Source organism: Papaver somniferum, unplaced genomic scaffold (assembly GCF_003573695.1).
Source record: "Papaver somniferum cultivar HN1 unplaced genomic scaffold, ASM357369v1 unplaced-scaffold_117, whole genome shotgun sequence".
In the NCBI taxonomy this organism is placed as follows: Eukaryota; Viridiplantae; Streptophyta; class Magnoliopsida; order Ranunculales; family Papaveraceae; genus Papaver; species Papaver somniferum.
In genome coordinates, this window is record NW_020620714.1 from 10,009,862 (window position 1) to 10,028,981 (window position 19,120).

The 19,120-nt window shown below is 37.8% G+C and overlaps 1 long non-coding RNA gene across 1 annotated transcript; it reads left to right on the plus strand.

The window, feature by feature from the left end:
• Positions 1-16,184: 16,184 nt before the first annotated feature.
• LOC113330146 lies at positions 16,185-17,367 on the plus strand. Its single transcript, XR_003350089.1, has 3 exons — positions 16,185-16,623; positions 16,716-16,866; positions 16,942-17,367. It is a non-coding gene; the product is annotated as an uncharacterized LOC113330146 (long non-coding RNA).
• The last annotated feature ends 1,753 nt before the right edge of the window (positions 17,368-19,120 follow it).

Below are 19,120 nucleotides of genomic sequence, written 5' to 3' on the forward strand. Positions count from 1 at the left end.
AATCACCTCGTACAATCATAAAGCAGCAGCCGGAATAATTGTGGGTCATCTGGATCAAAAAGTGCTAACCACAAGAAGAGGAAACTACAACAAACCAAGAATATATCGAACATACCCTTGTTTAAGACAACTACATCTAGTTGTGGTTCAGGTTTAGGCTCTATAAAAGGTTCTAAATAAAAAGATTTCATCGGTTGGATTTCCTCAAAGGAATTCTGAAGATCAGGCTGGAGAGTCTGGAAATACTCAACTAAGAACTTAGAAGCGCATAACAAAAGCCTGAATAATTGGGGATCCTCTAAGTCAATCAGATTTGACTCACACAGCTGACCACAATAAAAGAGGTGGTCTTCCTTAAGAAAATGTGTCGATCTATTTTCCTAAAGTAATTAAGTTTAGTCTCAAAACTTAATAACCGACACATCTGAAAATCATATGTTCCCACAATTGGAAGAAAAGTTTTTGGTGGGAAAACAAAGTCAATTTTGGTATCATAGCCTGGGTTAACCACATCAACCAGAGGTTGGGTTTCTAACAACTGAGATCTCTTATGGACACAACTAGGTTCAGGAGAAAGTGTATGAAGATAATCTTGTAAGATGGTTGAGGCACAAATATCAAGTCCTACACGAGGGAACTTTCTAAGAGTTAAAGGTAAGGCACCAGGAAAGTGATAATCACCCTCAAACTTAGAGTTTTCAGTGTCTCTAGGTAGACTAGTCACAATTTCCCTAATTTCTAAATCATTAGATTCCTGAAAATGGTAAATTGATTATTTTAAGTTGTAATCAGGTGCATCCTCACTCATTTTTACGAGTTCACTTTCTTTGTTTAAGACTGTTGTTTCTAAATCGCTAGACTCAAAATAAACTTGTTCCTCTAAACCATCATCACAATCATATAAAGGATTATCAGAGAAAGCTTCTAGTAAAGGCTCATTAACTAAGGTGTTAATCAAAGTTACTTCCTCCGATTCACTGATAGGCACATGTAATAATGGATTATCCAACACACTGCAGGCTAAAGGATCATGAACTACATCGTCTAAAACGGTGGTATCCCTAGTCAAATCCTCGTCCTTTTGAATAGGTGAATAATTATTAAAATTATTTGGATTTGTACTAGAAACAAAACTATCATTATAAAGCTCAATCGGAAGAACAAATTCCTGATCACTATGCCTACATATTTCATGTTCTTCATCAATACTATCCTCATCATAATCATCATTATAATAACATGAAAATGATCAAACCTCATCTAAACAAGTAGTGTTACCAATTCTAACCTCTTCATCTTGATTATGATAAAAATTATCCTCATTTTCACGGGTGATATAAGAAAGAATGTATTGGCAATCACGAGTAATTCGAGCTTCTCTTTCTTCCGTCTCTAATTCAAGCCTACGTGTTGAATCAGCAAACTCACGTGTTGACTCAGTTAACTTACATGTTGACTCAGCTAACTTCCTGAGGTTATCTTCTAAACAAGGTTCACCCATTGTTACAGTTCTTTCGTCTATAACTAAGTCATCTGTGTCCGCTGACTTATGTGTCGACTCATGTAACTTACGAGTTGACTCAAGTATCTTACGTGCCTCATGTGAATAGCAATTGGGCTCACCATGGTATAACCCATAACCTTCAAAAGTTTGGTGTTCCCAACCACTATTCACACTATGGTCATAAAAAGAATAATGTTCATGTTGCTCAGTCGAATAATCATTCAGGGGGTTAATCCTCGAGTGATTTCGGGGGAGTTGAGTGTATTTTAAATCTCAGGGATTTTGAGAGAGTTTGAGAGAGTGTAGGGAGTTTGAGAGAGTTTTGTGTTTTTGAGTTCAAGGAATTTGGGGGAGTGTAGGGAGTTTGAGAGAGTTTATTAGAGGGAGTTTGGGGGAGTTTGAGAGAGTTCACTCATAACTCATTCTATTTTAAGAAACAATAAACCCTTATTTGCAAATAACATTGATCTTTAATCAAAAAAAATAAATAAATGAAAATGATCATATCTCTGTATCAATAGTATGTTATTTTGTGCAACGAGATAAAAAATTTTCCCTTCAATTTAACGGTATCCATACAATTCTAACTCCCTTTGTTCACGAACATTTTCCCACATATCATCCGCTATACTCTTTCTCCATGCATTAGCTTCTTGACGTTGTTGTTCTTGAGTTTGTTGTGTCAAAATTTCATCGTCATTTACAAGTACTAACACGCAGAGCTACTTAGACAAATTGTTAATCAAAGAAAATCCCTTAGCAACTCCTTGCAACAAAAGCACCGTATGGATTGGCTAAAATACGCCAATACGGAATGAAGTACGCCACTGTATTGAACTTTCGCATATAGAATATAAGAGAAATATGTGTCTAAATAAGAGGACTTAACAAGTGATAGTGATTCTGAATGACACCCATGCAAAGTAGCAAGCCAATTAATGCATGATGACATAACAAATTATGAAGATAGCTGTAAAGGAATTCTGTTTCACCGAAACACAGTTTCATATTGTCCAATCTTTGCAGTACTAATACTTACCTGATCCTCTTTACATTTTTACGGTACACTTACAACTCAATATTCCACAACACACTCAAAAATCATAGCATTCCAACGGTTCATTAAAAAGATACATTACTCAGAACCCGACTACTTTCAATACGTGCATACAGAATTCAGTTCCGGATTTCTCACACTTTGGTGTACCTAAATTGATCAGAACTTCATGAAATTTCTAAAGTCGGTAACCTTCATATATACAAACATCATACTAAAATTTCAACTTTTTCCGATAAGCGGAGAATGAGATAAATAGGAATCAGTCCCCTATTCGGGATTTAAACTCAGCAGACCATAGTCATATATTGTGCAAGCTTTGCAGTAGCAAACGTGACCTGATCCGCGTGAATATTTTACTATACTTCTATAACAAGGTAAACTACGACATACTCAAATTTCATCATATTCCAACGGTTGAATTTAAAGATATCATTATAATCAAATCATGCAATTTCTTACCAAGATCTTTTGAACCACAAATTAGGGTTTTGACAGAGAGAGAGTACCCACAAAAAAAAACTATACACACAATCAAAATAAACAATCATGGAGATCAAAGATATGAAAAACAATCAAAATAGTACACAAATCAAACTATTATAAACAATCATGGAGATCAAAGAAGAAAAAAAACATACCTGGAAAAAAACGTTTCCTCTTCTTTCTCCTATGGTTTTCTACGCACCAAACTCCTTCCCAAATCTCTACTCTTTTGAGAGATTTGTTGTGAGACCAAAATACACTAAAAACTCCTTTGAACTCCCCAAAGCAACCAACTCCCTAGTATTATAGGGTTTTATGACTAACAGGGAGTTCAAGAGCTTTTTTTAAACTCCCCAGCGACTAACAGGTGTTTTCTAGAGAGTTTAGGAGACTCCTCTAAACTCCCCCACGACTAACAGAGATTTGGAGAGACTCCCTCAAACTCCCTCAGGACTAACAGGAGAAATCCTAAATACATTAAAATCTCTCGAACTCTCCCACGACTAACCCCTTGATTGTATTAGCTATACCAGTTCGACATCCTAACTGCAATGGAATTCTAAACAAACACAAAGAAGGCTGACTCGACCACGACAAGCCTATTTTATCTAGCAAACCAAAATCATGATGGCTCCCTTAGATTATTTCTAGACCAACTTTTATTCTTTCGAAAAGGAATTCGTTACAATCTGAGCAAACCTCTCTGGGATCAATCCGAGTTAAAGTAAGTTGAATAGAGACGAGGGAATCTTAGTGGAGCTTTGATACCCAAGGCCTCACCGGCGTTACAAGGCGGCGTATTCAACTCACAGAAACCATCATGAACTTCAAAGTATTCTCAAAAGAGTAACCAATATTTTCAGAACGACTTTCCTAATAAGCTCGCTACCCTATCGGTCTCGTTCTAGTCCAAATTTTAAGGCTTACGTTCGCGTAGGTTACGTGTTCCTAAGGAGGGCAAGAAGGAAAAGGTGATGAAATACGAGTCCTTATCTTGATTTGGCCAGGCCTTTTCCTTTACTAGAAAATTAAATCCGATTTCAGGTCCTCAACATATATGCATACGAAATCATCCAGTAAACCGTTGACAGGGGATTCGCGGGTGTTTAGAATTCTTACCTCCCGTTCCACACGGGCGGTGAACCGTTGAAGTCGACTCGGGCCACGACTCCTATGTCATGTACGAACCCGAGGGGCCGAGGTGATATCGTAATCGTCGTCCTTCTCTGCAAACAGTTTATTCAAAACTACCCTTCCGTAGGGTTTTAAAAATAAAGTCCAATTTTTAATGTCCAAAAGAAAAGAAGAAAAAAAAATGCCCAAAAATAAAAACCTTAATTACAGTTTCTAAAAAAATAAAAATAAAATTCTTTACAAAATCTTCTTCTTCACTCCTTTTGGATTTCTCTTTTCTTTCCTTTTTGGGCTTTTCCCTTCTTTTCAGCACTTTCTCTTTTCCTTTAGCTTAGCTCCAAATTTGAAAGCAAACAAAAATACCAAAACGCGTAAAAAAAACAAATAAAATCAAACCTAAAAACAAATCTATAAACAAATTTGTGTCGGCGGCGCCAAAAATTTATGTAATTTTAAATAGTGGTAAATAAGGTTTTCGTTCTCTCGGACTTGTGAAGATTGATTTATTTAAGATTATGGAAAGAATTGAGACTATGGATTCCACCATTGATTAATTTTTAAGTGATTCAGTTAACAACAATATTTATGCAATTCATACGTTCAATTTGATTCTAAGATATTGCCAATATTAGATTTCCAAAATATTAATTGTTAATCGCAAGTATGGAACATCAAGAGCTTTAAGCTAAACATGCAGCATCAAGAGAGAACACGACTAATTAATCAAAATATTATAATCAATTATAGTTCAGTGCAAATAATCATAAAGAAATTGCAATAATAAATTAATAAGAAAATACCACTTTATTATTGGAACAACGCTTCCTCCATAATCCCAGCATGTGATTCTAGTTCCTGATTATTATAAAGGAAACTAAATAGAAGACATAAAAGAAAATTGTGAAACTGGCTACCGGCTCACCGGCTCTCCCATAACTCCCCTGGTTTCTTGTTCTCGACATCAATATATATATTTCAACAAAATCTAACCTTCCTCTTTTAATTCTCTTCCACATGTCATGTCCAATGGGAGTGTGCCACTTGTCTAAGAATACGCAATATCATCTAATAAAGACTCGCCACATGTCCGACCACTTGCTTTTATTTTCATGGGAAAGAAAATATTATATGAGCACATACTGATCTTATGCTCAAAATCAATCTTCTTTAGTTGCAAAAGATATTTAGTTTCCTTTCTTCCTCCACCATATCGACATACCTCGTACATTAATTATTGAGTAGGATTTTTCATTTTACGTGATACCTCCTAAATCCTTCGAGAACTAATCACCAAGTCCGTCATCCTAAAATCCACGAGACCAAAATGCCCGAGCATGTTAATTTCTTAAACCAACTTCAGCACATCATCTCCTTCACTAACTTAAATTGGGCCTATCCCATTTAGATCCAAAAGTATCCACGACCCCTGTACTCCGTAGTCCATATTTTCTTCTTGGTATCCTAGGTTTAGCCGATTTTCTTGGAAGAGCCCATTTTATTTATTTACCTACAAAAACACAATAAATACCAAAATAAGCACCAACAATATATATTTTGGGTAGTAAATATGTAAGAATTAATCGCTCATCAAAGCTATAGGTACTTCTACTATCTATGAGTATAGTGAGTGACTTCCTGTTTCTAGACTTACCCTTAATCTTGATGGTATTATGAGAGATATTACCTGAGAGATCATGTAATGATATCTCTACATCTTCCTCAGCTAGCTCCTGAATTAATGGTGTGCTCTCAGGTGACTCTTCTTCATATTGTGTAAAATCCTCATCATCAGCTGCTAACATAAACAGTTGTTGCTTCAAACATGTATGCCCTTTGCTGAAGACCTCATCACAGTTATAACATAAACCCCTTTACCTTCTGGACCTCATTTCAGCATATGTCAGCTTTCTAATGGGGGGTAATTTGGAACTAGTTGTGTTCCCTTGTCTTGGTGAGGGTGTACTGGACCTTGGAGAAATCACAATAGCTCTATTACCGCTGGGTATGTGTATATGAGGTAATTTGGGGTTTACTTTGCTTCTCCTTGTAGTAGTTTCTAAGAGTGCTTCTTGCATTCTGGATAAGTGAATGTCTTGCCTCAATACAGTAGGGCTAAACATCTGTACAGCTATCCTTAGCTCTTCCTTCAACCCACTGATCCAGCTGGAAGTAAAATATTCCTCAGTGAGGTATTTGTTCTTGGCAATCATTAAATCCTTCAGTTCTTCAAATATCTCTTGATACTCCAGTACTGTACCAGATTGGCTCAGTTTATTGAATTCACCTACAATGTCATCATAACCCAACTCTTGAAATCTAGAGGTGATGCCTAGAATGAAATCCTCCCATATTATTTTTTCCTTACCCTCTTGATAATCTTGGAACCACACATCAGCTTTATCTTCTAAGTACAAGGAATTCATGTGTACTTTTTTTTCTTCATCCATGGGATGGAGCTGGAAATACTTTTTACACTTTCTAATCCAAGATCTACGATTAATGATGAGTGCCAAATATTGTATATATTTATCCCTTTTTGTTGGCATTTTAACTCATCTTTTATGCATTAATTCTACATTTTATCCCATATTCTGTATTTTCATTGTTTTCAAGAATAAATATTTTTATTAATTAATTTTGCATTTTTAGGTAGTAAATAAAGTTCGGATGAGTCGCGGAGCGAAAAGAGCAGAAAAGTAGTAAAAAGCCGGGAGAAATTACGCAAGGAAACCGCGAAGAATGGTGCGCACAACCTCATTTTCTACACACAAAAGCGCCTCCGTTCTCAGCCATCAGATCAGTACTCAGAAGCATCCGACGGTCGCTCCTTCATAGAGCATCAAAATCTGATGTCTCTGCCGAGCACCACAGCGCTGAAATTCCAAGCCTTCAGATTAGATGGTAGTTGAATCCAACGGTCGCTCCCTTGCTGTGCATCAAAGTTTGATATCTCCGCCTAACACTACAACACCTAACTCCATCTGGCATCGTTGATTTCGTTGTATCAAAAAATCTGACGGTCGCTACAAGGTTCACTTCACATCACCGTCCGATCTACCTACCAGCTTCGCATCCAGTGACTCAGCGTCACAGAACATCAAGATTGGATGAAGCCGCCTCACACCCTAGCGACCGAACCCATCCACCTAACCAAACACCCTTCTCTCCCAAACCATCGAACCCTTTCTTCTCCACCACCCCCCTCTGCAGAACCATCACCCTGCAACTGCCGCACCACCATCATCACCACCAACTCCACTGCCACCACCACACCTCCACCATCATCACCCTATCACCCAACAACCAATACCATCTGTTCCCTAGCCCTCTAGTTCCCTATTTCCTCACTTTTTCACACTTCTCTGCCTGAAACCCTAGGCGTGAAAAATTGATGAATTAGGTAACCTAGAGAAGCAATTGATGCATGGAGGTGATACAGGAGAGTCAGAGAAAGGATGGGTCGACAACAATTTCAGAGAATTAGGTGAGATTTCTCCAATTTCTAAAAGCCCTAATTTCACTGACTTTGGGGAAAATTTTGGGGAAGAACCCTAATTGTATAATTTAGGAATTTGGGACTATAAATAGACTGTGGGTATGATGTAAAATGTATGTTTGGACTAGCCTACATCCAGGACTCTCATGTCCTGTTAACTGTTAATTTCTGTTAAATGTCAATTTCAGCTCAAAGTTGAGTTTCAGCTCAGTTTCCATGTTTGTTTGTTGCTGTGTTTGTTAGTTTGTTTATGTTAAAATGTTGATGTTAATGTTAAAATGTTAATGTTTGTTTCACTGCATATGTTAAATGTGTATGTTCAATTTCTTGTTTTCAGTCCCTGTTAGTGTTGCTCACTGCCATGTAATGTTTGTGTAATGTCATGTTTAATTCACTGTCATTTGAAGGAATGCTAGGCTAGATACATTTGAAGCAATGAACTGATTGTGTAATGGAAGAAATCAGTGCTTAAAGCCAACTGATTTTCTTGCCATTCCCTGTGTATGCTTAGGTTGCACTTTGATTGAGCATTGGGAGAAACTAGTGCTCATAGCAAGCTAGTTTTCTTCCCATTCTATTTGTTTGCCTGTTTTCTGCCTAGCCTTGCTTCATTTCAGTTTCTTCACCACATCCCTGCCCTTGGCCTTAGGCCTTGGTTCATCTTATTTTGTTTTGCTTTTGTGCATTGTTTTGTTTTCTGCTGTTTAGTTCTTCCATTGCTTTTGCCTTGTTATTTCTTCCCTGCCCTGCAACTCTGTTGCTTTTCTGTTTTGCATTTTCTTCACTGCTTGAGCAGCTGCAGCTGCTGCTGCAACTCTGTTGCTGCTGCACTGCTGTGCATTTTCTATTGCTGCTGCATTGCTTTCTCATCTTGTACATTCTATTGCACTGCTGCATTCTATTGTTGTGCAGCACTTTTCTTTCACTGCATTGCACTGCTGCTTTGCATTGTTTGCCTCTCTTGCTCCTGCTGCTGCTACTACCTGCTGTGTAGCTGCAGTACTGCTGCTATTGCTGCCAAGGTTGCTGCTGCTATTGCTGCCAAGGTTGCTGCTGCTATTGCTTCTGCCAAGGTTGCTGCCAGGCTGCTGCTGCTGCCACTTCTTCTCCTGCCAAGCCAAGTCCAGTTCCTGCAGCCAAGCTCAGATCCCATCCAACTGAGCCAAAGTCCAATTCAGTGAAGGCCAAAGGTCTAGTTCAATAGCTAAGCCCAATACATTTCATCCCAAAGGCCCATCAAACTGAAACCCAATTCAGTCAACTGTGGGCTTAACCAAAGCCCAGTTGTTTAAGACCAAAGCCCAAATTCATTAAGGCCCAATCCAATTCAGGCTTAATCAAAAGCCTAAGTTTAAGGCCAAAACTCATTTGTACTTCAAAAGACCAACTGAGCCCAAGCTCAGTTCATTTTATTGTGAACAAACCCATTAGCACTCAAAGCCCAATTTAAGCCAAAAGGCTTTTAAGCCCAAAGCAAAATCTAGGAACCCAAATAGCTAAAACATTTCCAAAACACACCCGATCTCTGTGGATCGACCCGTACTTGCACGAGCTACAACCGACGACCGTGCACTTGCGGTATTACTGTAGGCCCCGTTTTATCACGTTCATTTACACACCTTTCTGGGCCTGCCAAGTTTTTGGCGCCGCTGCCGGGGATTGGTGCTGTGTTTTATCTGTGTTTTTCTTAGCTATTTTGTATTTCATTTCATAGCATTTGCATCTGTTTCATTTCATTTGCTGTTGGACCTGCTGATTCTGAACCTGTTTTTCCTCTGCTGGGACGCCACCAAGGAAAAGAACCAAAACCCAACTGGGTTTTTGCAACAATATCAGAGCAGCTGGGCTGTGCTAAAAAGGTAAGCCTAAACCCATTCATTGAGAGAACCCAACCTGTGGGCTTCCAAATATTTAATTGTGGGCTTGTAATAATTAACCCAATTTTTTTGGGCTTTTTATTTTTCTATTTTGGGTTTGTAATAATTTATTTGTGGGCTTGTTGTTTAATTTGTGGGCTTGTATTTATTTTGTGTGGGCTTGTTTAAATTCTTCCATTGGACTTGCATTTTGGACTCTGGGTTTAAACCCAGCTGAGCTTATAACTGATTGTGGACTTGTAAGTGGACATCGAAACCAGAGTTTTAAAACAAACGTCGGGCCTTAACCAACTGGGCCAAATTAAACTTTCAAAAATTAAAACTTGGATTTTCGTAGGCCGCAGCCTTCATTTCATTAGAGGCTTGCACAGTGGGCTTGCTCCCAATTTCAAAAAAACCCAAATTTTATTTTCTTAAAAAAAAAAAAAAAAAAAAAAAAATCTTTTGCTCCCATTTTGAACCAAATGTCTCCCACCAAAACCAAAATTTTCCCAAAAATCCAAACCCTTTAAAAACCAAATTTTGGGCTTTGTAACATAGTTGCTTAGCTTTTGAGCCAATCATGTCTGGATTTTGGTCTGCTCCTGGAGATGGAAATAAAACTCTTAGAGAACTTGCTTATGGACAAACTTCACGTTATGAACCTTCCACGGACCATGATGTCAATAGTCATAGGAATTATTATGGACATTTTCAAAGTCCCGAGCCTCAATACATGAACCTTAATGACTATTCATACATGCATCATTCATCGCAACGTGAAAATGAACATTTTGCTAGTGCCTCACTCACCCAATGATCACTTATGGATCAACTAGAAGCTCGAATCACAGCTTTAGAAATGCAATCGCATGAGGAATCTGTCACATCTAATTTTCTTAGGCAACCTGAAATCTATGCATGTCCCGCATGTGGTAGTTTAGACCACCCTGTTGAGCATTGTCATATTTTGCATAATTTTAGGCCATCAAGAGAAAATCCAATGTATGAAATGCCCATGAATTGTGAGAATGGTAGTCATTGGGACCATAATCAATCCTTTGAGGGTTGCGATCAATATTTTGAAAACCCTAGTGACCATGCACACATGTACCATTCACCACAATTTGAACATGAAGAATTTTGTACTCCCATGAATTTAGACTCCACCACAGAAGCTTTAAGACTCTGTAAGCAAGATTATGATAGATCTACAGCACGAATTCATGCACATTTAGATCAGATTTTGCTTCACCCACAAAAGGAGGAAATTCATGAGGAAATGTATGTTGTCCCTAATGAAGTGTCTAGTCCCAATCATGTAAATAATGTTGAATATGAACCTAATTTAGAGGAACATGAATCGACTAATGACACCACCACTGTTAATGAGGACCAATATGCATGCTACCATGATGATGATTATGATGATTATGATGATATGCTAGAAGAACATGAAAATATTGTGGAACCTGTTGGTTCAATAACATATGGCTTCTCGCCCTCGACCTTCATGAATGTTGTTCTTTCTAATACTCATTGTAATTCATATGATTTTGATATTGACATGGGATTCGTACAATTATTCTCTGAAGATGAGCATGACAAAGGAATAGTTGAATCTTCTGTAGACACTAATATGCATGAAAATATATTTGATGTGTCTGATTCTCTACCTAGGTCACATTGTGATATTTATCCTGATTTGCCGATGCATGAGAATAAATTTGTTGATGATGTTGATGATTCTGATTGTAATCTTGCCCATTTGATTGATGATTGTGAGCATGATGTGACATGTGTAGATGAGTTAGAAGATTTTGATTTGATTGATAATGATATGCCTATTCTCCTACATGAGTCACAATCTGTTGGCCTTCCACCCAACCTAGATTTGGTTTGTACCAACATTGTAAAACCAATTTTTCTGAAAATGCCTAACCTAGGTTTGGAACTGTGTGCTTCCCAAGTCCTTTTGGACTATTTTGCTTCCAAATATAATACATTTGAGGAACCACAGTTGGAATTAGCATGTTTGCCCGTCCCTAGCACAGTTCATTTTGAGCTAGACCTTTTGCATGATGAACCCCCGAAACTGCGCGATTTTGTTTTCAAAACTATATCTTCTGTAAAATCCAGGTTTGGGGGTAGCTCATTTTGTTTCACAGTTTCACTTGCGTTTCTTTCCTGTTATTATTGTGTGAAGCTGTTGAAATGTCTACACTTCGTCTTTTGGGTTGATCCTCAACTCTTTAGATTGTTAGTGTATGGTGAATTTTTTTGTATATAATCCAGTAGATAAAAATTTCTTTAAAACCCTTTTGTTCCTTTTGTATATATTTTTCTAATCCAATATGATCTCGGCTGAAATATGTTGGATTTTTGCCTTGAATAAACCGAGTTTTAATTCTGCTTTCGCCGAAATCGGGTATTCTCTCTCCTTTTACTCTACTCATCATGTCCCTTTCCATATATTGTTTTATAATTCTTTCCATGTTTTGAAACATTGAGGACAATGTTTAGTTTAGGTTTGGGGGTATAGAGTAGATGCCACGATAATATGCTATAATTAAAAACGAACTCCTTCTTCTTTTTGAAAAAATTGAAAAATTCCAAAAAAATTAAAAATTCAAAATTCAAAAAAATTGAAAAATTGAAAAAAATCATAAAAATGGAGCTCATTTACCTTGAAATGCTGACTCTTGTGCAAATATGTATTTTTATTAGGAGTCTTAGTCTAGATATTTAGGCACCCTGATTCTAGCACAATTCACATAGTGATAAGAAATTTGCACGCGCACGATCTACCAATACATGTATGGCCTCGATCTTCAAGGTGTTGGATAGGAAGTTACGATTGCCAATCACTTTAGAATACTGAACGAAACTGGACTAGCTTGTTCTTTGGTTGGTTGGGATAGAAGGTGGAGGTTACATTAAGAAAGACAACCATCGAATTTAACTGGGTGCATCAAAAAGGGCTACCTCTTGCAAAGTGTCATGTAATCTTTTTTTCCTTTTGTATGTATCAAAAGTGTTTCTTTGTTCAAAAAAAAAAAAAAAAAAAAAAAAAAAAAAACGATGTATATATTCAGAAAAAAAAAAAATCAGAAAAATACAAAAAAATTCAAGTATTTATCAATTCCATCATCTCTTGTTCCAAAAATAAAAAGAGATTTGTCAATGTAAATAAGAGTCATGTAAATAGTCATCTTTTGTTATTTCGTTGTAATAAGCAAGGAGGGTGTATGCCATTGATGTACAACGCGAGAAATTGTGAAATACCTCCAACTCATTCACAATTCTCGTAAAGTCCGGACAGCTAGCTAGATTTCGACCTCAGTTCTTAGCCTGAGAAACTATCTCTTGGTGATTAGTAGTCATGACTTCAGATCTTTCTTTACACATGTGTAGATACACTTTACACTCTTATCACATGTCCTTAATTGTTATCAGTGCTAGGATTGTGCCTTCGATAGCTAGATTGACATCTCCATTTTTGCTGTGAGCTTAACTGTTTTGCACATGTCACGTTTGATGGAATATGAGCTTATATTTTGTCCTTAGGTTTTGTAGGCACACCTCTGGTAAACCTTCACGAGACTTCAACTCGTCCACTAGGGACACTTAGTGGTTTAAAAGGCTTAGTGCATACGCTAAATGCATTCGAGAGACCAGCGACAGTGGTATAGTTAGGATTTCCTTAGTTTTGTTTTACTTGAGGACAAGTAAAATTCAGGTTTGGGGGTATTTGATGAGTGCCAAATATTGTATATATTTATCCCTTTTTGTTGGCATTTTAACTCATCTTTTATGCATTAATTCTACATTTTATCCCATATTCTGTATTTTCATTGTTTTCAAGAATAAATATTTTTATTAATTAATTTTGCATTTTTAGGTAGTAAATAAAGTTCGGATGAGTCGCGGAGCGAAAAGAGCAGAAAAGTAGTAAAAAGCCGGGAGAAATTACGCAAGGAAACCGCGAAGAATGGTGCGCACAACCTCATTTTCTACACACAAAAGCGCCTCCGTTCTCAGCCATCAGATCAGTACTCAGAAGCATCCGACGGTCGCTCCTTCATAGAGCATCAAAATCTGATGTCTCTGCCGAGCACCACAGCGCTGAAATTCCAAGCCTTCAGATTAGATGGTAGTTGAATCCAACGGTCTCTCCCTTGCTGTGCATCAAAGTTTGATATCTCCGCCTAACACTACAACACCTAACTCCATCTGGCATCGTTGATTTCGTTGTATCAAAAAATCTGACGGTCGCTACAAGGTTCACTTCACATCACCGTCCGATCTACCTACCAGCTTCGCATCCAGTGACTCAGCGTCACAGAACATCAAGATTGGATGAAGCCGCCTCACACCCTAGCGACCGAACCCATCCACCTAACCAAACACCCTTCTCTCCCAAACCATCGAACCCTTTCTTCTCCACCACCCCCCTCTGCAGAATCATCACCCTGCAACTGCCGCACCACCATCATCACCACCAACTCCACTGCCACCACCACACCTCCACCATCATCACCCTATCACCCAACAACCAATACCATCTGTTCCCTAGCCCTCTAGTTCCCTATTTCCTCACTTTTTCACACTTCTCTGCCTGAAACCCTAGGCGTGAAAAATTGATGAATTAGGTAACCTAGAGAAGCAATTGATGCATGGAGGTGATACAGGAGAGTCAGAGAAAGGATGGGTCGACAACAATTTCAGAGAATTAGGTGAGATTTCTCCAATTTCTAAAAGCCCTAATTTCACTGACTTTGGGGAAAATTTTGGGGAAGAACCCTAATTGTATAATTTAGGAATTTGGGACTATAAATAGACTGTGGGTATGATGTAAAATGTATGTTTGGACTAGCCTACATCCAGGACTCTCATGTCCTGTTAACTGTTAATTTCTGTTAAATGTCAATTTCAGCTCAAAGTTGAGTTTCAGCTCAGTTTCCATGTTTGTTTGTTGCTGTGTTTGTTAGTTTGTTTATGTTAAAATGTTGATGTTAATGTTAAAATGTTAATGTTTGTTTCACTGCATATGTTAAATGTGTATGTTCAATTTCTTGTTTTCAGTCCCTGTTAGTGTTGCTCACTGCCATGTAATGTTTGTGTAATGTCATGTTTAATTCACTGTCATTTGAAGGAATGCTAGGCTAGATACATTTGAAGCAATGAACTGATTGTGTAATGGAAGAAATCAGTGCTTAAAGCAAACTGATTTTCTTGCCATTCCCTGTGTATGCTTAGGTTGCACTTTGATTGAGCATTGGGAGAAACTAGTGCTCATAGCAAGCTAGTTTTCTTCCCATTCTATTTGTTTGCCTGTTTTCTGCCTAGCCTTGCTTCATTTCAGTTTCTTCACCACATCCCTGCCCTTGGCCTTAGGCCTTGGTTCATCTTATTTTGTTTTGCTTTTGTGCATTGTTTTGTTTTCTGCTGTTTAGTTCTTCCATTGCTTTTGCCTTGTTATTTCTTCCCTGCCCTGCAACTCTGTTGCTTTTCTGTTTTGCATTTTCTTCACTGCTTGAGCAGCTGCAGCTGCTGCTGCAACTCTGTTGCTGCTGCACTGCTGTGCATTTTCTATTGCTGCTGCATTGATTTCTCATCTTGTACATTCTATTGCACTGCTGCATTCTATTGCTGTGCAGCACTTTTCTTTCACTGCATTGCACTGCTGCTTTGCATTGTTTGCCTCTCTTGCTCCTGCTGCTGCTACTACCTGCTGTGTAGCTGCAGTACTGCTGCTATTGCTGCCAAGGTTGCTGCTGCTATTGCTTCTGCCAAGGTTGCTGCCAGGCTGCTGCTGCTGCCACTTCTTCTCCTGCCAAGCCAAGTCCAGTTCCTGCAGCCAAGCTCAGATCCCATCCAACTGAGCCAAAGTCCAATTCAGTGAAGGCCAAAGGTCTAGTTCAATAGCTAAGCCCAATACATTTCATCCCAAAGGCCCATCAAACTGAAACCCAATTCAGTCAACTGTGGGCTTAACCAAAGCCCAGTTGTTTAAGACCAAAGCCCAAATTCATTAAGGCCCAATCCAATTCAGGCTTAATCAAAAGCCTAAGTTTAAGGCCAAAGCCCATTTGTACTTCAAAAGACCAACTGAGCCCAAGCTCAGTTCATTTTATTGTGAACAAACCCATTAGCACTCAAAGCCCAATTTAAGCCAAAAGGCTTTTAAGCCCAAAGCAAAATCTAGGAACCCAAATAGCTAAAACATTTCCAAAACACACCCGATCTCTGTGGATCGACCCGTACTTGCACGAGCTACAACCGACGACCGTGCACTTGCGGTATTACTGTAGGCCCCGTTTTATCACGTTCATTTACACACCTTTCTGGGCCTGCCAATTAACCCCTCCAAATCTAGGAAAATCAACCTGAGGCTTATGATGATGTGAAAACTGATTTGAAAAAAGAAAGTTATTATTAGTACCTCCCATATTGGATCTTTTATTAGAGTTTGACCGGAATCTGTTTCCGATCTAGCTTTATTCACAGCTTTTTCTACCTCATGTGTTATAATAGCTCCCGTACCACTCATTGTCTTTATCAGTTGAGCTATATTTGCGGAGTTTTGCTCTTGAACATCTTCCAGTCGTTTTATAAGTGCCTCTGCTTTATCTTGCGATTCTTCCTGACTTTTGATGAGAGTAGTAATTTTTTTTTGAAGATACTCAAAGTCTTTTTGATTCACCATTGTATCAGGTCCTCGGATCGAGTGCTCTGATATCAATTGTAGTGATCCACAATACAAACTGGTCTCAAGAACAACCCAAGAGCTAAGAGGGAGAATGAAAAGTATTTTCAGATTCAATATTCAATAATGTTCTTCTACAGAGAGAGACTCAGGAGATAAACATGATTGGCACACGCACCAATCTCACACACGCCTCCTAATAATTACCAACGATAGAAAACAGTAAAGTTAAACTAGATGTTAAGGCAGCCGGCAGTGGATAGTCCTTAACAGGGGTATCCCTTAAGCTTAGGTTGGGACATGACAAAACGTACTCGACGGGGAAAAAATCTTTATAGAGAAATGATTGAGAGTGGTTCCATTAGGCTAACAGACAAGCAGGTATGGTTTTTTTACACCATAACCTGTAATCTTGTTCTATGTTAGTTTATGTTCTTGTGGTTGTTTCTGAACCATGTTCTTCTGTTTTCTAGGCTGAAAGCAAGTGCGCTCTTGTAAATGAACGTGCCCCCTGGTACTCGTGCTCGTGTTGGACTTACTGGTCTGACTGTTATTGAGCATTTCAGAGATGCTTCGGGTCGGGATGTGATTCTCTTTATTGATGACATTTTTCGTTTCACTGAAGTAGGTGTTATAGGCACTTGTTTGGACTGTATTGATTGTGTTCTTTTCAAATTATCTAAACTTCCTCTTGTGCAGGCTAACTCTGTGGTGTCTACTTTGCTTGGTCATATCCCATCAGTTATTGGTTCGCTTTGATCGATAAGGCATCATGTTGGTTCCGTTCAAATACTCAAATTTACTAGGATATCGCAAGATATATTTGCATGTGGGATATAAACAAGGGATTGTCGATCGAAAGATGAATACAATTGTATTTTAGTACGTGGCTATAAAAATTAATTATTAAATTTGGGTGAAATAACCAAATAGGATATTTGAAAAGTATTTTTGAGTCTAGGATATTTGAACAATATCTTCTTTTACATGTACATTTGACTTAAGAAAATTTTTTTAAAGGTTATTCAACCCATTGTGTGTATAGAGAAGATAATTACTAAAAAATGGTAACCTAGTAATTTATGAACCACTGGGAAAATTCCTTTTTGGTGTTTTTCTTTAGTACATTTCAGTCTAATAAATACCAATTTCCGTGGAACTTGATTTCAGGTAGCTTACGGTGGGTTTGGATGCAAAATTTCAAAGGTGGGGTTTTTGGGTCCATGAGATTTTTGGTAGAATTACGTTTTCTTCGGTATGTTAGGTTGCCCAAATTCTTGAAATCATGTTTCTCACGGGAATTAGTTTTCCAGCAAATTCTTCATATGGAGTCGACCCCCTCTCCCTAAGATTGTTAGGAAACTTATCAAGGGATTTATGGACCAACACTTTTTAACTTTAAATCTCATATATGTACAATTTTAAAATTCTGAGAATAATACCAAAAAATATATGGACTTTAAAACAAAAAAAATCTATGAATCCTAGAATTTTTTAAATAAGTTATCAAACACACGGGAGATTTACACAAATTCCGGAATTTGTAATCCATAGAATTATATATAAATCCTTGAAATCGTGAATTATGCAAACAAACCCACTTTTAGGATATTCGGATATATATGGATGGTGTGTGCCTTCAACCTTTGGCCAGAGAAACCTATATCTTTTTTAATCTAGAAAAGAATATCCGAGTATTCCTTTTGAATTGTTCATGTACGAGATTATTTCATTGCATCCTTGTTTTGAGTAAGAATTGCAATTTTTCACATGGCAGAACAAAAAATTCTAGACTGATATCATGTTGGCTTGTTAATTTATACTTGATCTCTCCCCATTTTTTCGACCAGAGTAACATGCGTATGTCCATAGGTTATAGGTAGCAGATTCTTCTTGCCTAATCTTTCTAAGGTGCAGATCAGCAGATGAAACTGATCACTATTGACTTAATTAAGCAAATCAATTGCAGCGGATTAAGGTGACGTCTAGATAAGAAGACGCCAAATTACTAGATTTGAAAATATGATTAGAGGTTAAAAGCTTCTTCAGTATTTTATGTGGGACACACTAATGATTATTGCCGTAATTGATGCCACAAATCCTCGCCACTGTTTTGCTCCGCGCGTTGCGTTGATCGATAGAGAATCCCAGCATTCAAGGAGTGAAAACGGTAGTTTGTAGTGGTACGCCATCGTACAAAAGTCAGGCAAAGAAAAAAAAGGTATAGTGTTAGAATATTGTTTTTTCTGGGGTTATTAACTGTAGTATTTTTCCGCCGCAACTCTGAACTCAAAATATACTTTGATGAAATGGTGACAAATTCGATCGCAGATGTAATCGTAGCTTAGAGATAAAATCGTAGGGTGATGATATCAATGTTTTAATTTGAAATGAGTTCGAAACTCGTTAATATCAAACTTAGAGATAAAATCGTATATATCATTGTTTTAATTTGAAATGAGTTCGAAACTGGTCAGTATCAAATCCTTCGTTGATACAAAAATAGAAATGTCCGATTATGCCCAAAAAGAATTCACAGGTGGCGAGATTACTCTCGGAGGCTTCCCCAGTCGGTGTAGTGCCCACTGTGCCAGTCTATAATGATATATGGAAGTAAGCCCATGCGGCTAGGTCTTAATGTTAGCTCATTGAAGGCTTCAACCATTTTGATGCAAGATTCTTTCCCCAGTAATACATGATACTGGTTTTGATATCAAGAATATATTGGATACCTAGTAACTCAGTGGGTCCCATTATCATGGCCGCTTCAAACTTTAATTTTGTTTCTCTACGAAAATTTGAGAAGAATCCAAAATATTTGTAGATTCTGAAGCAAACAAAAACAAATATCAAGATTTCATGATTCGTAATATATTTT